A 19,590-nucleotide genomic window follows, 5' to 3' on the forward strand; every position below is an offset into this window, starting at 1 on the left:
GCAGCTTAAATGACTGCATTTTAAAGCCTAAAACATGTTTAAGCAGTGGGATTTTAGAACAACTTACACATTAAAATTAAGTTAAAAACAGCCTTTTTCTAGTAGTATTTAAAAAATGGAAGAAAATAAATAAATAAAATGGCCCTAAACTCCAGAATTAAAAAAAAAAAAAAAATGGGGAAAGAAGGGTTAAAAGAGAAAGAATCAGAATTCATTTTCAGAAACAAATTACCATCTCAACATCCTTGTCTTTTATGTTCTGAATATGTAACAGGAAGTGGTGAATTGTCAGAGGTATGTATAACTATGCCTAAATTATAGCTATAAAGCCAGCTAGTCTAATTCTTAGAGAACTTCTAGTTAGAACCTACTCAGATTACATGCAGATAATAAAAAGAATTAAGCTAGGAAGCTGAAGGGTTTTTTTTGCCCACACATTACTTAAACATGAATCCAATTACTGAAGTTTCATGGAGTGGCTGTCTCACTCCATCCAGTTTATCTTAAAACAAAGATGATATAGCTGTACTGCAGTGTTGAACAATCCTGAATTAATGAGGGCAAATGAAATCTCTTCTACGATATCATTCTGCTGTGGGAGGAGTTGTAGGGGAATCACTTTTAGTATAATAAAAATGATGGTGATATAATGAATAATTATTATGGGATTTTATAGCTGGAAGGCATGGTAGTTATTTCAAAGCTATTTGTAACCAACAGCCTTATAAAAAGCTAGAATGTATTACATATGTGCAGAAGGTAACTGGGAGCATGTATTAAATCCCAACATCTGAAATAACGAACGGATGTTTGTTTCTACAGTAACTACCTCTTTTTCAAATGTGAGCTGACAAGCAACTAAGTTAATTAATTATCAGCCTTTTAAGAAAACAGAAATGAGGACTTAAAAAATAAACTGCCATGAGATGAGAGCCCTCCCTTCTCTGACTGACAGCTATATCATTCTCTTCTTTCCAGCAGCACTGTTTTTCTGATGAAATGCGTGGATGGACTAGCCCTGGTAGATTAATTAGTTCCAGTTGCCATTCAAAAAAGTGCTAATGCCCAAGAGCAGAGACCCCAAAAACAAGCACTGCCAACGCTTTGGATGTGGGAGAATGGGATTCTAAATACCCAGTCCCTGGATTCCTGCGATAAAAGAGCAAACAATGGTCGCTCTTTCTGTATTTCTTATGAAAAAATAACAGAACAGTTCTGAAAAGGATAAATTGATTAAGCAGTGGCTGAGTGGGCATCTGGCAGCCAGCCAAGGCCAAGCCACCGCACTTAACCACAGGCAACAGTCACGAGATGAAGTGTGAACATCCTCATGGACTACAAAAGTGGGAGATGCACCCGAACATGGGTCTGTTCCTTTGTACAAGACTAACTGCTCTGGATACAGTCTGGAGAGGGTGACCTGTGAGTAGCAAAACAGCTCCATTCAAAGTCAGTCTACTTTTTTAAGCAAATCTAAGCAGTTCATGGAGTTAATTCAATATGAAAAAAAAAAATACCAAATGAAATTTAAATTTCTTAGTTTTACTAAAAAGTCTTGGAAAGGTCCATTTCTACATCCTTTTTTTCTAAAGTTTGGACTTCTTAACTTAGCAAGATAGATGGAATTTAGCAAGAACTTCAGCAGTATGTTCTCACATTTACATGCACACACATTCGTTTCAGAATAGTGCTTGTAAAAGTCATTTTAAGACACACAACGAAAAGCTGAAAGATTAGACTCCTGTCTATACACTTTTAATAAAGTCATGGCCCTTCTCTTCTACCAAGACATGCTTGTCTTGTTAGCAGTACACTGATGCAAGGGCCCAGAAGTCCAGGCTCAGGGTCTGGTGATGGTTCCTGCAGCCGGTGCCGTAGGTGCCGCAGGGCCACACTGCCGGCACAGCTTGCTCTGCCAAGGGAAGCCAAGCACAACTTTCCCAGTGTGGGCACCAACGTTCCTCACCAGCCCATGCCTAACAGGTGGAAGCAAAGGAGGGGTTGCTGTAGGTCTTTTAATGTGCTCCCCACAAGAAGAGTGATACAAAAGCCAGTGAGATGAAGTATCACCCAACAGAAGTGGCTAGGCTGGGCAGCGATGTAAGTGTGGCCCTGCCTTTGTAGCCCAAGTCCGGTGGGTTCTGAAATACTCCCAGGTGTAAACATTATTTGGATTTGGGGAGCAGGCAATCAGGCGCTTACATAATGTGACCCTATGTTAGCTGCCCATTAGTAGCCAAGCATTAGTTTCTTAAAAGTGGTTGATAGAGCTGCTGTGTTTTTAAATGCTCAGCCACAAAGCAACTTTTAAGAACTAGAAAACTAGTTCTTAACCTTTCCATATAAAATAAATGAATAAGTCACTGATGCAGGAAGACTACATCCAATACCCATGGCTTCCTATATATTCTTCCTAAAGAGCCTTCCTAGTCTTTATTCTGAAAAGGATAAACTAAGATATGCATTGAAACAATTGTTTTAAAATGCAAGTGATGTACTGAAAAACTACTTGTTTAAAATGAGTTTTTCCTTAGGAGCAGGGTTATTACATTTCAGTTTTTAGGAATTTAAAGGGACAATGCAACCAACACTGATGCCTGCTTAATGTAACAGTATAATACTGTTGGCTTGAACCCATTAATGAATTAATCTTTGTCAGAAGAGTGTCTATAAAGAAGGTTCTTAAAAGACCCCAAAGACATTATAGCACTGATGGTTTACCATTATGTGGTATAGCAAAGTTTTACTCAACTAGTTCTAAAAGCAGACATATGGAGTCCATTAAAACCCTCTCTTTTTTGTGGTGTAATTCTGAATGGCTGTATTATGCTACTTATTTAAAATATGGATCGTAACTTCCACCACCAATTAATAAGAGTTCTACACATCGCATGCAATTTGTAAGATGCAGAGACTTTGTCATCAGCACCTAACACTTGAACAACGTCAAGAACTGTATTTCAGCTAACTGTAACAAACAAAAGATTAACATGATGAGGACCAAATAACTTTGACACTAAGTCAGGGACACACAAGTTAGCTGCTGTTACAAGTCATTGAAGAGGTGCCTCTCCTATAAATCTTCTGACATTTTGAACAGTCTTTCATTGTTTTTTTTGTTTTGTTTTGTTGTTGTTGTTGTTTTTTGTTTTTTCTAAATATACATTGCTATCTTCTGTCACACATGCATAACCATACTCAACCACAGTATTCCCAAGTAAGGAATTTAAATTTAATTTTATAAACAAATATTTTTAAAAAGAATCTTAGTGACATATGAAATTAATCAACTCAACTGATCCCTCTTCCATAGTAAAAACTGCTTTTGCTGCTACTTCCTCTCAGTGCCATGTTTTGCACACTTATTCTCTCATCGTCTTTTCCCACATTCCTTTCTTTACTATATTATTTTAGACTTCCTGATTAAAGCAGTTAGCCTTGGCCTTATATGTGGTTACTGAATTCAGTATGAACCTACAAAATTCTTTGCAGGTGCCCTACTTAAAGATCAGGGCTATGATAGAAGAACCCAAGAGGCAAGGGCCAGGGTGCGTGCTCAAGGTTCAAGTGGCTATCTTCTTGCAAAGCATCCTATCCAAGTAACAAACAGAAAGGAAGTAAAGCTTAAGAGTGATCCAAAAAAGTATATCTGCATTGCACCTGCACATGTACTTATTCATGGATGGATTCTGAGTCAAAAACTTCACAGCAGAAACTAACTAGAAGAAAGCAAGACAGGAAGGTTTGTTTATTTTTACTCAGAACTCTATTGCTTGCAAATTCAGCTAAAATGAAAGAACCATTGGGTTTAGTAAGTTTCTCAAGTAGCTAAGGAGAAAGATTTTCAAAGACATAAATGGAAGTAAAGGAACTAGCTGCCTTGTCTTAATGAAAATTTTCAGTTCCTTTAGACCACCACATTCCATTTAACATAATAATATCACGCACTAAGAACTATGAGGTTTTGCCATGAGTCCTATGGGAATCTGATAGTTAGCAAATGTGGTATCTCACAGATATGCTGGCCACTAGAAATGGATACACTGACAATGGGAGGGAAGACAGGAGAGGACATTTAAAACAGTTCTCCTCATATGCCCACCTTCAGCCTTTGAAGTGTTACAAGGCCCTGAAGATGCAAATACACAACGATCTGAGCAGACCCATGTCTCACTGAGCCCGTCACTGCCTTGGGCTCAGCTGAGGAGGAGACCTAGAGCAGGTGACCATACGCTGGAAGATGTGGGCAGTCAATACTTATCAGCACATGTTAAACATTGCAAACAAAGCTGAAGCCAGACTTAGGTGAATGTAAGGTTCCCAGTTTAACCCATCAGATACCATCACCAGCACTACTGCAGCTTTTTCCTTTCCTGTTTTTGGCCTTGCTGGCTTTAGTCTGAATGGGAAAGAGGACGATCATCTTGACATGTAACCAAGAAAAGACCTTCCTTTAAAAACCAGCTCTTACATTTTATCTCCTTTCTGTAGTTATAAAACCTTGAATATGTCATGCAGTCATCATATAACCAAGAATTAACAATTGAACTATAACACACAGCAAATGTTCTTAGATGAGTCACTGTATTCTTTGTATTCTTGATTTGTTGGATTCTTTGCTGAGCAATCATCAGCTAATTACTGGGCTAACTATAGAACACCAAAATTGTTACATCTGCTCAGACGCGTCTGTTGAGGAAAGAAAGAAGGATTTCTCATTACAGATGCAAGTTTCATATTAGAGTTAGAATGAAAGTTTATACAGTGATAGTTTTCAAGAGATCTCATTACAACTTTGCTTCAACTATTCACAATTTTTCACATAAATGCGTCCTTTACGTTTTTAAAAGAAATGAACAACTATATTATCTGCCCACCATAATACTACCTTCAAACTACTCTCCCAGGCCTTGTAATACATTTCAGCAGACTTGGGTTCCACAATTCAATATCTGGAAAATTCCAGTATATCAAATAACACTACAAAAACAGAAACAATCTTTCTACTGAACATGGGATGCAATTTTTTTCATTGCTTTTGCAACCCACGCACACATTTAGACCTACTCGTAGTGAGCACAGAGTAATATCAAATGTTATTGCAGAAGAATTTATTGGTCTTTTAACCCATATGAAAAACAGCACAGTGGACAAGACATCGAGTTGCCCAGTGTACAACACCTTGAGATTCAAAATGAAAGGTTCATTGCAACTGTATATCCAGGAGTGCTGCTGGAGCATCCTTTGCTACATTAGTGACCTGTTAAAATCATCTTTGTCTCCACATATCTCTCTCTACTGATAATTGTTCGAATGGCAAAGTACTTGCCAAAAAAGGCCTGGCTTTTGTTCAAAGAAAACAATGTAACATGGATAAGAGGCAGCCTAGCTGTAAGGAGTTTTTAACAGTAGCAGCAAGAAGAAATGCAAAGAAACCTAAACATTTTTTTCTGAGGGATTTTTCTTTTTTTGTTTTGTTTTTTGTTTTGGTTTGGTTTTTTTTAAGAAGCAGTAAGAGGAATGTCTACTACTGTTACAGATACAGGTACCACTGCTGGTAGATATTAAGTTTCCAATTATTTGTTATAACACAGCTGAGAGTGATTAGACAGTTTACATATGACTGCTAGGAGCCCGGTGCACATTATGTAGGCCATCAGGTCCTGCAGCCTAAACACAATTCTTGATTTAATGGATAAATGAATTTTGCTAAACCACTTCAAATACAGGAATGTTTTCTGAATCTGTGCACAGACTGTTAGTGTATTTCCATGGAGTCTCATTCCAAAGAGATCATAACACACTAATAAAAGCTGCACCCCAAAATCGCTTATCAATTAATTAGATGTTGTTTTTTTGTGACTGCTTGTAAGCTTCTACACTGATGTCTCATTTGGCAATTATTTTTCCTTTCACCTAATATTGCTTTCAATGAAAGTTGATCGCTTCTTATGAAAAAGTTTCGTTTTAGTGTGTCGTTACCCCCCGCACCACTATTTCTCTGCCTAGCCTCCCCACACACACGCTGGAAAACATCCCTATTTTCCTCCACCAAATCCACTGGATCATTTGTCATCTTCCCAAAATACCATCTCTATCCTGGAAGCCAATATACTGAAAGATCTTAAGGACAAACTCCATATGACAGAAAGGGAAGCTTTATTAAAAAAGAGAGCTTTCAGTATAAACAAAATGAAACTCTGCAGTACAACTTTTGAAATGTCACCTATAATAAAGGCCCTTGATCAATATTTTGCCCTTCACCAATTTAAAGCAGAAGTCTAGCACCTTGACAGTGTTACTGCCAATCCAAGAGGAAAACATTGTATGGAAAAATGAAAACTGTGTTCAAAGGCCTTCAAGCTTCCTTTCCACATGCACGCTTCTCACAGATGAGCTACAGATTAAAAGTATACAGGCCATTAGCTAGCATATACTTTCCAGTTTGGAACCCAACCAATATTTGGAGGAAGTATGAACTGAAAACACTTTACGTGGGACTTCATGTCAATTGATATTAATTGATCTCAAACACACAATTAAAACAGTATATGTAAGGTACCAATATCTCAGGTTGTTAACCCATTTTTTTTTCAAATCTAAATTAAAAAGCCAAGTGATATTTTAAAGACCACATTTCTTGTAGCACATTTCTATAACCAGTTCATTGTAGAGGTTGCTGCAGTCCATTTTCCAACTGAATAACACTTACTAATTGACTTAACGTAAGGCTGTTGAGACCATTACGATCATGACTCTAAGACTCATGTATCGGATGCTATGGGATCAATAGGAATTTATTCTCTCCTACTTCTTAAATGAAGTGAGAAATTCTCATGTTAAACTTGGGAAGAATAACTAGTCCAATATTAGAAGATCACAGTAAAATAGAGGAGCTTGGATTTACTGTTTCTTTGAGTGGAATTTATATGTATATTAATTATTCCCTCTGTCAAACGTAGCTATTCTCATTACTGAGGAATCTTTTTCTTTTGTAAGACTTACTGGAGAACTCTTCACATTCTTTACGTTGCCTCGATTCTGCATTCAATGAATATTTAGCTGAAGGCAATAAAGCCACTGGTCCTATCTATTTAAGCTATGTCCAGCAAGATGTGATAGGCATCAAGACATAATGTGAAACGGTTGAGATTTCTTAATACTTTTTGCTCCTAACCCCAAAATAAACCAATAGCAGATGAGCCTTGTCAACAATTTGCTAGTTGCTTAGTACACTCTGACTACCATGTTCTAGAATGCGCTCTATATATCTGGTTGGTATTAAAATGCATAATGAAGAACATATTTACATCCTGTATTTTTCCAATCCTGTTCACTATATGACAGGATTAATGGCCCTACAGTTCACGTCAGGAGCCAAATTGTTCTAATAAAATAAGAAGCAGCTATCTCCTGAGAGGCTGGACAGGGCACAACTTGTTTATTGTCAAATCTGAAACAATGCTAACAAAAGAGAGTTTTACTAAATCTCATTCATGCCCATAATATTTTACATGCTAAAACTATGCTGAGTAAATAAAATTCAGAAACCTGAAGGAAATCCTATTCTCTTATTTTCATTGAGCATTAGGAACGAGTTTGGCTCAGTACTGAAAACAACTTGTCTTCTAGTTCACCTCAGCTACTTCTGAGATACCTAAAGACTCATCATAATCTACACAAGATATGGAAAGTACTGTGCAAACAAGCAAAGGAACAGTCATAGTAGAAACCATGCAAATCACTGCCTAAGTAAAGTTTGTTCACAGACATATCTTAACCAACAGTCACATCACAAGTGAACTAGTGGTGATATTCTCATTCCACCAAGGTCAATGGAGGATGTGCCACAGCTTTAGCAGGGTCAGAATTCTTCCTATGTCTTTGCCTTGAAGAACCTACTGACCAGTTTAAACAAATGAAACTACCCTGCTTTAAAGTCCAAGGGCCATGTTTTAACCATCATGTAGACTCTGCACATCTCCTAAAAGAAGTAAATTCAACTATATTATCTAGTTCTGTTCCTACCTATATTCTGCTATTTTGTTCTGATGTTTATAACTTGGAAGGTCTGATCCTTAGTATTCTATATTCTTTTTATTTATTTTCTGCTTTTAGTGTTTTTTATACAATATGTTCTTTGGAAGCTTTCTCCATGAACAACTGTGTGATGGTTCATGAAAGAAGAATAAATGATAAAAATTATGCCAAAGATGCTGAGAGGAGGAGTAGAAAAGCCATCTATTTAAAAAGGAGGAAGGTAAGAGAGCAGAATAGGTGTCATTAATCACAGTGGAGAAACCCCAGATTTGAAAGTTATAACTCTGGAAATATATATACATTACCATATATGAACGTATCCAAGTTTTAGAAAGATGTATGGAAGAAGACATCTCAAACTCTCACTATTCCCACACTACAAAAATACACAGCTTACTGCAGGATCTCACTTTAATTTGATCCCAACAGCACTGTGCTTTACATCCTGCTTGTACTTAGCACATTCAAAACATCCTCCAAATCTTCTGTCATTCTCCCTGTTGTCAAACCAAGGTATCAGAGTTTGAGATATCAAACAAAGATGATGGACCAGACTTTGAAATCTTGAACTGGAACAGATGTAGTTAATTTGCTGTTTAGATATATATAGCTTTATCTCCTCATCTTGCAGAAGTAGCATTAAAAAAAAAAAAAAAGTAGCTTCTGTATTTCATATCCACTCAAATCACAGCAAGATGGGTCTCATCCAGGAAGATTGTCACTTTATGGGCACAGAAGCTTTTTTTTTTTTTTAATTAATCCAAATCTGAATTTCCTCATTAAAAAAGAGAAAAAATAAAAATGTATTAAGTTTACCTGTGTACTCTGCATGCTTAGCATTCATGACATTTAAAGCAGAAACTGAAATTACTGTTTGGCAAGGGGCTACTCTTTTTTTTTTTTGTAATTCTGTGGAAATGCAAATACAGTCTTAAAAACAGGCAAGTAAGATGTTTATAAAAAGCTGAAAGCTACTTGGTTCACATTACATAGATGAAGTTTCTAATGTGAATAATAAGGGACTCAAGAATTAAAGGAAAGACACTGGCAGCTCTGAGGAGGTAAAGACAAATACACTATATACATTTTCTATTCTTAATGTAAGAAATACACATTTCTTAATTTTGAGAATGCCTTAAGCTTTTAAAACTGTTTCCGTTTTCAGATAAGTTACAGTAAAAATCAGTAAGGTGTTCAGCTAAGTATCTCTAAATGCAGGTCTCTTTGATAATATCTTCATGGCTGAAGTCTGAGGTGTCTCAAGTCTTTTGTCATTTCAAAATCTTAATAACATAATTATCTTATTTAGATATGAAATAAGACGTAATTCCAGTTTTATGCATATATAAATTGTTCACACTGCAATTAAGTCAGTCTACTGCAAATAACTACTTGCATATGAAGAGTTCCATCCTTTGCATCTGAAAAATTAGTAAAATGTGTCAGGATAAAAACACATTTAAACACTTCTGGACACATCTTTTCATGAGAATGCAGAAGACTTCACATCAGCCAGAACAAACCCTTTCTAAATCTCTTAGATCATTGGCATGGATGCAATGTTCTACATGCAGATGTTTGCTCAGTCAGTGAACCTGAGGAGGCAGGAAACTCATTTATGTGCTTATTATCCTTCATAATAACTGTATACATGCCTAGAGATTAACACTCTAGGACCTCTTAGTAATGCAAATCACTGATACAATTTAAAATGCGGTGTGATAAAACACTACCCTATGCAACAGAGCAACTGAGGCACAGAAACAAAACAAAGACTTGCAGTTCCTGTTTAGGCTGTGAATGCTCCACATTTATTTACATAGGGGAAAAAGGGAAGAGAGAGGAGAAAAAAAACTCTTTGCAGACATGCATGAAAAAAATTCCATTATGGGGGTGGTGGGATAGAAGAATCTGACGTTTAAGACATACTGACCAGCTCTGTTGGTAAGAGAACCAGGCACCTTGGATTCGAATTTCATGCTCTCACCACTAAACCACAATCCCTGCAGAGCATTTAAGTAAAGCTATAAAATGGAACATCAAACACAAAATGCAAAGCTCAAGGATGTATTTGAATACTATCAAACATTCAGCTAATCAGATTTCTCCTTGGCTAAACATACATAAACAAAACAGTGAAATTATTCCATAAAGTAGAATATCATGGAGATCTTTACACGGTTACTACATGGAAAGAGCAGATACTGTTTCTGTTACAAACTAAGCATGAATGACAAAAATCAAGAAATTAATTAACACAGTAATAAGCAATGATGAAAAACAAGTCAACGATGTTTGTGGCTAAACAAAACGGGTAATGCTTAGCCAAAGTTTCAGAAGTTAGCAGTGAGAGACATAAATGAGAAAGGAGGATAATACTAAATGGTTCTGACATTAAATCATTCCAATACAAGCCTCTTGAGAGACATGTTATTCCTCCACAGCACTGCATTTCACCGTGTGCCTTTTCTCATTACATTTCTGCTAGGCTTAACTGTGACTTAAGGTATTTTTTAAGAAAAATCAAGTCCTGAAAGGCACATATTATGCTGAACCTCACAAAAATCTAGAATCAAATACCATTTGATGTATCTTGCTTTTCTATGAAAAGAGGAACTTTGTAATTAAAATTTTACATGGAAATTGATATACTGAGCAAAAGCACTACTCGCTCCAGCAGCAGTGAATAATGGTTCAGAGAGAGGTGTAAGAAACTTCTTGTTGGTAAAGGCAAATGCATATCCTTACTCCTGACCTGTCATACTCGACTCTAAACCTAAAAGCATAAGATAAAATAGTTCCTGTGAAGATCTATAATTTTTATAAGCGTAAATTGTTTTGATTTCCATATAAAAGGATTTCCCATGTTACCCTGCAATGGCCAGATCTCCAAGACTTGGCAGGAATGTCTATAATGGCCTGTGGTGGTGAACATCCATCTCGTCACATGATGTGGGAGCTACCATTTTGTTTTCTTCTAGCCCTCTTCCTGTTCATTGTGATTTGCTTTTTCAGAGGCACTAAGCATCTCCAGTCCTCCTTTTACCTGTCTTTTACCTTATAGAGGAACTCAGGCCTTTATAACCACAGAACTTGGTATTACACCTCTAAGAGATACTCCTCACTTCAGAGAGGTGCATGGGAAAGTGTTGTAAGCACCTCCAAAACACAAAACAGAATAAAAAGTGATTTTAAGGAGATCATCATAGCAGGCGTGTTATTAAGAGTATGAGGCTACTGAGTTGGCTGACCCCTCATTACCAAAAAAACAGATCATAATAGATAAAAATACCCCTGTGCGACAAACCACTCCACTGAGTCTTCTGTTGGATTTTGAGGTGCGATACACTTTTTTTTTTTTTGCAGCTCTCTCCATCTACGGATATGAATGATGTGTAGCTGTTTATCAGCTAGAGTGCTTACAGTGAGCTCCCAATGGGGATAAAAGCAACAGAATGCAGATGAAAAAATGTTAAGACTTTAGTAATTAGAAAAAGCCAGCTGCCACTAATAAGGAGAAGGAATGTTAAACTGGGATTCTTTTTTTTTTTTTTTTTTTTTTTTTTAAGTTTTCTGCCACTAAGACACAGAAGCCAAGTAAATCACTGGGCTTTTTCACTATATGATTGCTGGTAGAAAGCCATGCATGGAAAAACTACTGCAGCTCATCTGGTAGGAACACAAGCCCTAAATGGAGGTCTTCGTTCAGGTCAAGCCTTGGCAAATTCTAATCCTTCTCAGGTGACATTACTTGTATTCGACCACATCCCAGTTGATCTCTTCAAATATTTTCCTTCCTCTCCTCCTTAAGCCTTCCAGAGTGTGTTTAAGTAGCACAGACTAATGTTATTTTACCCAATGAGCCTCATATTACACCAGGCTCAATATGCAGTAGTTTCACTTAGCGGCTGCTTGGAAAGCTATTAAGAGAAAACAATACGAAACCAAGTCTGTCTTCAGATTCGGGTTTAATAGAGTCACATTTCAACCCTTTTCCAAAAGCTGAAAAACTCTACATGTATTTATGCCACTGCTAATGTTACAAAAACTAAAAGTTGGAAACAGCAAGACTTTTTCCAGGAGGCTGATGGAAAGAACAAAAAGGAATGAAAAAGAGTTTGAGTTCTCAGATAGAGCATTAGAAAAGTGAACTACAGCTCTAAAATAAGAGAAATGCCTGACTTTCAGTCTTTCTGTAGGATCTGACAGTACTATCGTACGGGAGTGCAATATTCACCAGAGCAAGCACCACTTCAGTAGTGTTCACTACACCAGAGTCAGTTTGGCATTATCCACAGACTTATAAGAAAATGTGTGAGAGCAGAGTTAGTTCTAGTATCCTAATTATTTCACTCGCAAGCCACTCTCTGGTATTTGGAAAAATATTCATCTGAAAAGAAAAAAATGGGTAACAAGGAACTCCCATGATGTAAAATTAACGTGATGGAAAACCTGATTTTTATGTTACTTGGTAGCTTTAAATGATCCAAATTACCTAGGTAAAGCAAGGTTTTCATCTTCTTTTTTATTTTGCCTCCTACATTTCACTTCCCCTGTGCACCAATAGCAGTTTGGTTTTTTTTGTTTGTTTGTTTGTTTTTCTTCTTTTAACATAGGTAAGAGAAGGGAAGTCAGAGATGGAACAGGTACTATTTAAAGACTTCTGCTGGCCGAGGAGTCTTGCTGAGGGAAGAAATGACAGAACTAGGAACTCCTGTGTCACCACTGAATATGAGGAAGTTCCTCTAGGTTGCTCGGTACTCTTAACACATTTAGGGTTATTACTGCACAGGATTTAGTGCATGTATCTCAGGGATTCCTAAAGGGCACAGGCTCTCCATGTTTCTTCTCTCCTTCTTGTCCCCGAAAAGGGACAAGCTAGGTACCTAAGACATTACCAAACCAAACTACCCTTCCCAGAATCCCAGGAAGGCTGAGGCTGGCCAGGCCCTCTGGAGGCCACCTGGTGCCACCCGAGCCCAAGCAGGGACACCCAGAGCAGGGTGCCCAGCACCACATCCAGGCAGCTTCTGAAGGTCTCCAAGGAGAAGACCCCACAGCCCACAGTGGTGACAGCAGCGAGCCCGCTGAAGTTCAAGAAGTGTTTGGACAATGCTCTTGGACACATAGGCTGATTTTGGGGTGTTTCTGTGTGGAACCAGGAGTTGGACTTGGTGATCCTTGTGGGTCCCTTCCAACTCAGGATATTCTGTGGTTATGTGATCATCTTTGTGGCTCTGTGTTGAACTTTCTCCACTATGTCCATGTCTCTCCTGTAGTGAGAGACCCTTTGGAGTTGTATATATTTTAGTACTACAAATCTTTACAGCAGTAGACGTGCACACCATGTAACACTAGGTTATGTTTATGTAAAGATTTTATGTAGCCTACAGGTTATGTTTATGTAAAGCTTTTGCATGATTCTTCTCAGTTTCACAACACAAAAATTGCATTGAAGCAGTTAATATTTTATTTTTTTTTTAGAATAACAATTGTTGTAGAAAACACAAAATGAACACAGTAAACTTGAATAAGTATAGAAAACACTATAGGTAACCATTTAGAAAAAAAATGGCTACTTTCAACACTACAAAAGTGTTTGTAATTTTTCTCGTTTTACTTTGCAACTTTCCAATTGCAAATATTTCCTAAAATGTAATTCCTCAAACAAAATTTGAAGGCCAACAGTGAAGTCCAGCAATATCTGAGACTGAATAAGAGTTACGATGAGCAGTTATTCTGTGGTTTTATTAGCTTAAAAAAGAAACCGTGACCACTGTCACATCACGTCAGCATCAGTGAAGTTACTGCAGTCCTGCATACAGCACTGCTGCTGTGAGAAATACAGCTGGAACCCAAACACCTCTTCAGAAGCACCTTTAAATTAAAAGTACATTTAAATTACTAACTCCCATACTGCCATAACATTAATTTTTTCATACCGAAACACTGCTTTGCATTTGCATAAAACAGAAATTTATTTTGTTGCCACTGTCTTTGATGCATACATGTGTTAACCAAAATTTTTTCACGTGGACAGACTGACAATGAAAGCAATGCCTCTGGGATCCGACATGTACCCACGTACCAGCATGGCAGGCTTCCCCGTGCTGTACCACACCAGGCATACAACCCAGGCATGCTCCACATGACCTGTCCATTTGCAATCAGTACTTGCTGAACATCTTAAAGCCACCACGAGAGACAAGCATCTAGGCCATGTACACTTGGATGGCCCAGGAGCCTATCTAACATGAAGGTCTCTCCCACCATCAGCTGTTGCCCCAGGAGCAGATGACCAGAGCGCAGACACACAATCACCTTACTACAAAAGGTGCCATCCCTCCTCACGTTAACTTTCCTCACAAGTGGCAGTTCAGCAAAGTAGGGGAGAAAAGACTGACTGTTTTGGAGAAGACAGAAGGCCAAATTTAGAGGTGAAACCACCTCCCAAGAATGCTCCTGATGAAGGTATTAGAACATGTAATTCCATGAGGCTAGATAAATAATCCAACACCCCATGAAACGTTATTTGCTTTTACATCTCTTGCAAGAGTGAAGCATCCCAACACAGAGGCCATTTTTAATTATTTTGCAATAACAGGCAATAACTTTAAACAAACTGAAACAAGAAGCTGCTGTCTCATGTTGTAAGCACAACCTAAGGCATCTTGGAGGCATTATAGTGCTCCTGCTGAGTTACAGTTACTTTTGCGGAGTCAAAACTGCGTCCATGCCCATCATTTATTAGCATGCACTGCGTAAAATGAGACATAGACCAGATCTGAACTAGCTGTCATGAAAGGCCAAAGAACACTTCTGCTAGTGGGGGAAAATCCAGCCCAGATTCTCCTCTGGTGACTTCAGTTCAGGGTTTCTTTCTTGGCTGTTGTCTAAGTAATGCTAGCACTACACAGCCCCACCGTAGCTGGGATCCTTAAATGCTATCTCATTATAGATAATGTGAAAGATGATTAAACTTTAATTCCCATTCAAAAGAGTGTTAGCTACATGACTGCCAATAGATTCAACAGGAAAGTCAGAGGGTTTATAATAAAAACATATCTATCAAAAATTTTGCAGCAATTGAAAAAAGAAATGAGCAGGTCGGTAATGCCTATCTTTGCTAAGCATAGTTGCTGTTTCAGTGGTTTCCAGCCTGCCCAGCAAATTTCAGAACGGACACGCTGGCTGTTGTCAGCACTGCTATACATGTGCAGATTAATCTGTGCATGCACAACAGCCATTTGTCTGATGTGGCTGGTTTGGGTTTGTTTTTTTTTTTTGGTATTTCAAAGGTGGCAACCATACGGCTGAAGAGACCATGCATTAGTGCAGAGTATATACTTGTCTGTAACATATTTGAGCCAGCATTTCAACTCAGGAAAAAAAAAATAAAATTATCTGGATCAGGAAGTTTATACTTTGTTGCACCACTGCAATTCTCTATCACAAAAGCTGTTGTCCCTCTGCAGTGTATATCTGTACAAGTTTTTCCCAGTATACACACAGGTATAGGTATTCATTGCTGCAGCCTACTTGGGAGTTAGTAGCAACCTCTCAGTGATTTAAACAAAATAAATACATTTTAGATGACACCTAGAAGCTTACATTCCCCAAACTATTTATCTTTTAGGTCTCTTACTCTGTCTCACTACATCTATGTTTGTGTCTGTTTTTCCTCAAGGTGAAGAAAATCTTGATGTTTCGCCAAAAAAATAAAAGTTTCTGCAAGGTAAATTTGAGACTAGTAACAGTGAAACTCTGGATTATTTTTAAGTTTACATTTTAAAAACCCTAGAGAGCAAAAAATATTATTTAAACACAGTAAAATTTTACTAGACAGACTTTTAGAGCACTTTGAATCTATATTAACCATACATGATATTTGCTGGTGCCCTCTTCAAATAGTGTTTTTATTAACAGCGTTTATTCTTAAATGTAATTACGTAATTGCATGCCTGTTCTAAATATTGGCTGTAATTAATCACACTTTCCTTACCAGACAAACACCATCCCAGAAAAACAAAACAACAACAACAACAGGAGTGGATAGCTTAAATTCCATTTGCTTATAAAAGGACAAAGTTTCACAGATACATCAAGTACTTGGCTCTACTGAAATCAGTATTTCAAAAAGAAATACGTAACTGATTAATTAATGGATGCCATGCTTAATTACTGGATACCAAGCTGCATGCTATCAAAAGATGTTTCACAAGCTTCTCCTGTTATAGTGAAGTAGAAATCATGAACATTTTTGTACTGTTCACCACGTCTTGACAAATGGAATCTTAAAAACCTCCCTTTTCTTTGTGATTACATAATCAGGGTACTTAAGATATCTTAAGAAAAATCACTTTTTTGCCCATACTACTATTTTATTCCTTTCTTTACATTCTTTCACTCCTTACAGTTTGTACACTCAAGTTCAAGAGGAAAGGCCAGGAAATTTAATCACCAATATCTTTCCCATGCTACTGCACAAAATGAAATGTGAAGTGACAACTTGTCATTTAAACAACAAGGAATTCCACCAAAATAAAGTAGCACAAAGCCACATAGATTCATTCTAGCATTGTCTTCAAGAGTATTTAAGTACTAATATAAGGATGATGTATACATGTACATAAAATGCTAACATCTGCTTCATGGACCACAGTTTGATAGGTGAAGCTCAGAGGTGTGCATGTCTTTGAAATCAAGGTGCTGAGATGGGGCAATCCAAAATTAAAGACATACAATTAAGTTCCCAAATCCTTCTAGTTGCACAAGATGTCAGAAAATCTACAGTAAGAAGTACTGTGATACTCCCTCACATGATGAGTTACAGTGGTTGCCTCCACCCCCTGCTCAGAATATCAACCTTCATTTCAACTAAGTACTTTTGACATACAAGATATACAAACATCAATTTCTTGTAATTCCCCCTTCCCCATCTCCATGAAGAAACTATATTGGAAAGGTGGCATTAAATTCTCTGTCTATCAGACTCTCGCTCTTGCCTCTCTTGTGTTTGACACCCAGCTGCACCGTTATCTGCCTTTTGGGGAGCACACACAGGAGAGGCCACCACCCTGATCTGTTTCAACTTCACTTCTCCTCAGAGTTTTGGAGAAGTGTTAGTGAAAATGGACAGGATTGTTCACCTCATTTTAAACCATGCGACAGCTGAATCAGAGAAACATAGCTGCATCACTTTTCTCAATTCAGGCCCACAAGTTATCTTACTGCCCACAGATATATGAAGTTTAATAGGTTAAAAAAAATAAACCCTGGTCAAAAAATGGTCTTAATGCATGGAGCTGCCCGGACAAAGCCATTGTGTAGACAGGAGCAGTAGCTGTACAACCCAAACTCCACATCTGTCCGATGGTGCTCAGAAGCAGGATCCACTTGACACATCACTTAGTAAGGTGCATTGGTCAGCATCCAAATTTATTATAGTTGGATTCCCTTCACAACCCCTTTTCCACACACTACACCTACAATTCTTTGGGAGGACATTTAACAGGCTTTAAAACCAACACCACTGCCCAGAAAGCAATAGATTCACTGCACATGCATAAAGTGACTTTGCAGTACCCAAATAATGCTTTCCAAAGTATTGCATCTGCTAAACAAACACTACACAGACAATGAGTATACACAGCATGGCAGCACCTAATTTTGGTGTCTAAAGCAGCCCGTGATGAAAGGATCAAGCTGTTACACTTGTGCATTATCAATAGCCAACATATATGAAGTCATGCTTTTCACTAAGAAAAGGATTAGCAAATACTTGGAGTCTAGACAAATACCAGAAGGTTCTCCAACTGTGCTTGAACAAATCTTTGAGGTTAAAAGAGAGGGCATATGTGAGGAAAAAAGTGATTTAATTTAGTATTATATATCTAAAAATCAAATAGATATCTAATACAAAATAAATTCTTCAGGAACTATATCTGTTAACTTTAACAGAGCTGCACCAACATGTAATTTTAATAACAAAGGTCAGAAGGTTGGATGTGGTGCATCTCCTCTCATTCGGTGTTGATTTCAGCTTCCCTCAGAGGCCAATAATACATATCTGAATTACACTTCAATTACAGATAGGGGAAAATGGTCATATTATTTAAATTTTATTGAGTTTGAGGTATGCTTTATCTGATCAAAGGCAGACATCTACCATAGGGTGAACTAAATTGTACTAAAAGCTCCATAGGCCCCACTGACTAACACTCCATCAGTTCTAAACGGAAACGTAGACATTCCTGTTGCAGATAATAATGTGTAGTCATGTGAATTCCACCCCCACAGTTTATAATAAAGGATGCATTTTTGGAAAGGGATGTTATGACTCACCTATAAGTTTCTGACTTTGATGTACAGTCCACTGGGAAAAATACGCAACCTGTGATGATCTGCAGGTTTGACTAGACAGTGCCCTCTAATCTATGAAAACAAATCAACTTACATAGCTAAGGGGTTTTTTTTTGGGGGGGGGGGGGGGGGTGGTTTTTTTTTTTTGGTTTTGAAAAAAGAAAAATACCTAGATGAGCAGAAATGAAATGCAGACCTCCATGGGATATTCAGACTTTTGGCAGAAGTAGGAAGAGAAAGAAAATGAAACAAAACAAACAAACAAAATGTTTAAAGACCATTCTCTTTCTTTATGCCTTCAGTTTTGATACTGAACACCTCTTCCACATTCTGTTTTTAAAATAACATCATGTCATTCAATGAAAGCAACTTATATAAAACAGCTCCATGCTAGTATGCTTTATCATATTAATTACACAGCCCTGTATACTGTAGCTGATACATTTAAGTGGGAAACAGTATTATTATTTTTATCACCTTAGTTTCCCTAATTATTAAACACCCTCACTTTTGGTATTTGTCATGCATTTTGACCTGCTCTAGCAACAGGTTTCAGTTAAGCCATAGGAAACATGCTCCCAAAAATTGGAAGCCACGCAGTCAAACCAAGTCTATCAAGCAGATAAATATGTCCTTCATCACACTGACGAGCACTTTGAAAATCTTCCTACAGGTTTTAATACAAAAGAATAAAAGCATACACTTATTATGTCTGACCAGACACCCATCTAGCCCAATATCCTCACTCCAAGTGACCTGTAATAGAAGCCAAAAGGATGCATACAGAAAAGGAAAATTATACATAAATCAGTATTATGCTATGTGCTCCCCATTTTCAGCACCCACCATAAAAATCCTCAAGACACCTCAGGGTGTTAGATGCATGTGACCTGCTCCACAGCTATCCTGCCTGGTCTCCAGTTGTTGCTCCAGAAGGTCACGTACATCATCTGTCAAACTTGCCAGGCCCAAAAGGGCATCTTAAATATCACAGACGGCACTAGGATTCTACTTCAGGCAACTGGATCAAGCACCTGAACTTAGGTGTCCACTTTCAAGCTGAATCCCACTCTTGGCATTTTGAGCATCCCTTCTGCAAATCTGCACAATCCACTTCAGCACGGTGCATTGTTAGCTAGTTCATTATTCCTTCATTTACACAGAAGTTCTCGCTTTTGCTGAAGTTCA

General features: G+C 37.7%; 1 protein-coding gene and 1 long non-coding RNA gene across 6 annotated transcripts in view; one reads left to right on the forward strand and one right to left on the reverse strand.

Moving 5' to 3' along the window:
- The window catches only part of LOC308189231, a 44,399-nt gene extending 28,959 nt beyond the window's left edge, over positions 1-15,440 (forward strand). The window contains exon 2 of the long non-coding RNA XR_013946169.1: positions 979-15,440. This is a non-coding gene — a long non-coding RNA (uncharacterized lncRNA). The remainder of the gene's footprint in view (positions 1-978) is intronic.
- RSPO2 (R-spondin 2) overlaps positions 1-19,590 on the reverse strand; it is a 112,262-nt gene that overhangs the window by 87,734 nt on the left and 4,938 nt on the right. The gene's annotated exons all lie outside the window — the stretch shown is intronic.

This window comes from Anser brachyrhynchus, assembly GCF_964034855.1.
Source record: "Anser brachyrhynchus genome assembly, chromosome: 2".
Taxonomy (NCBI): domain Eukaryota; kingdom Metazoa; phylum Chordata; class Aves; order Anseriformes; family Anatidae; genus Anser; species Anser brachyrhynchus.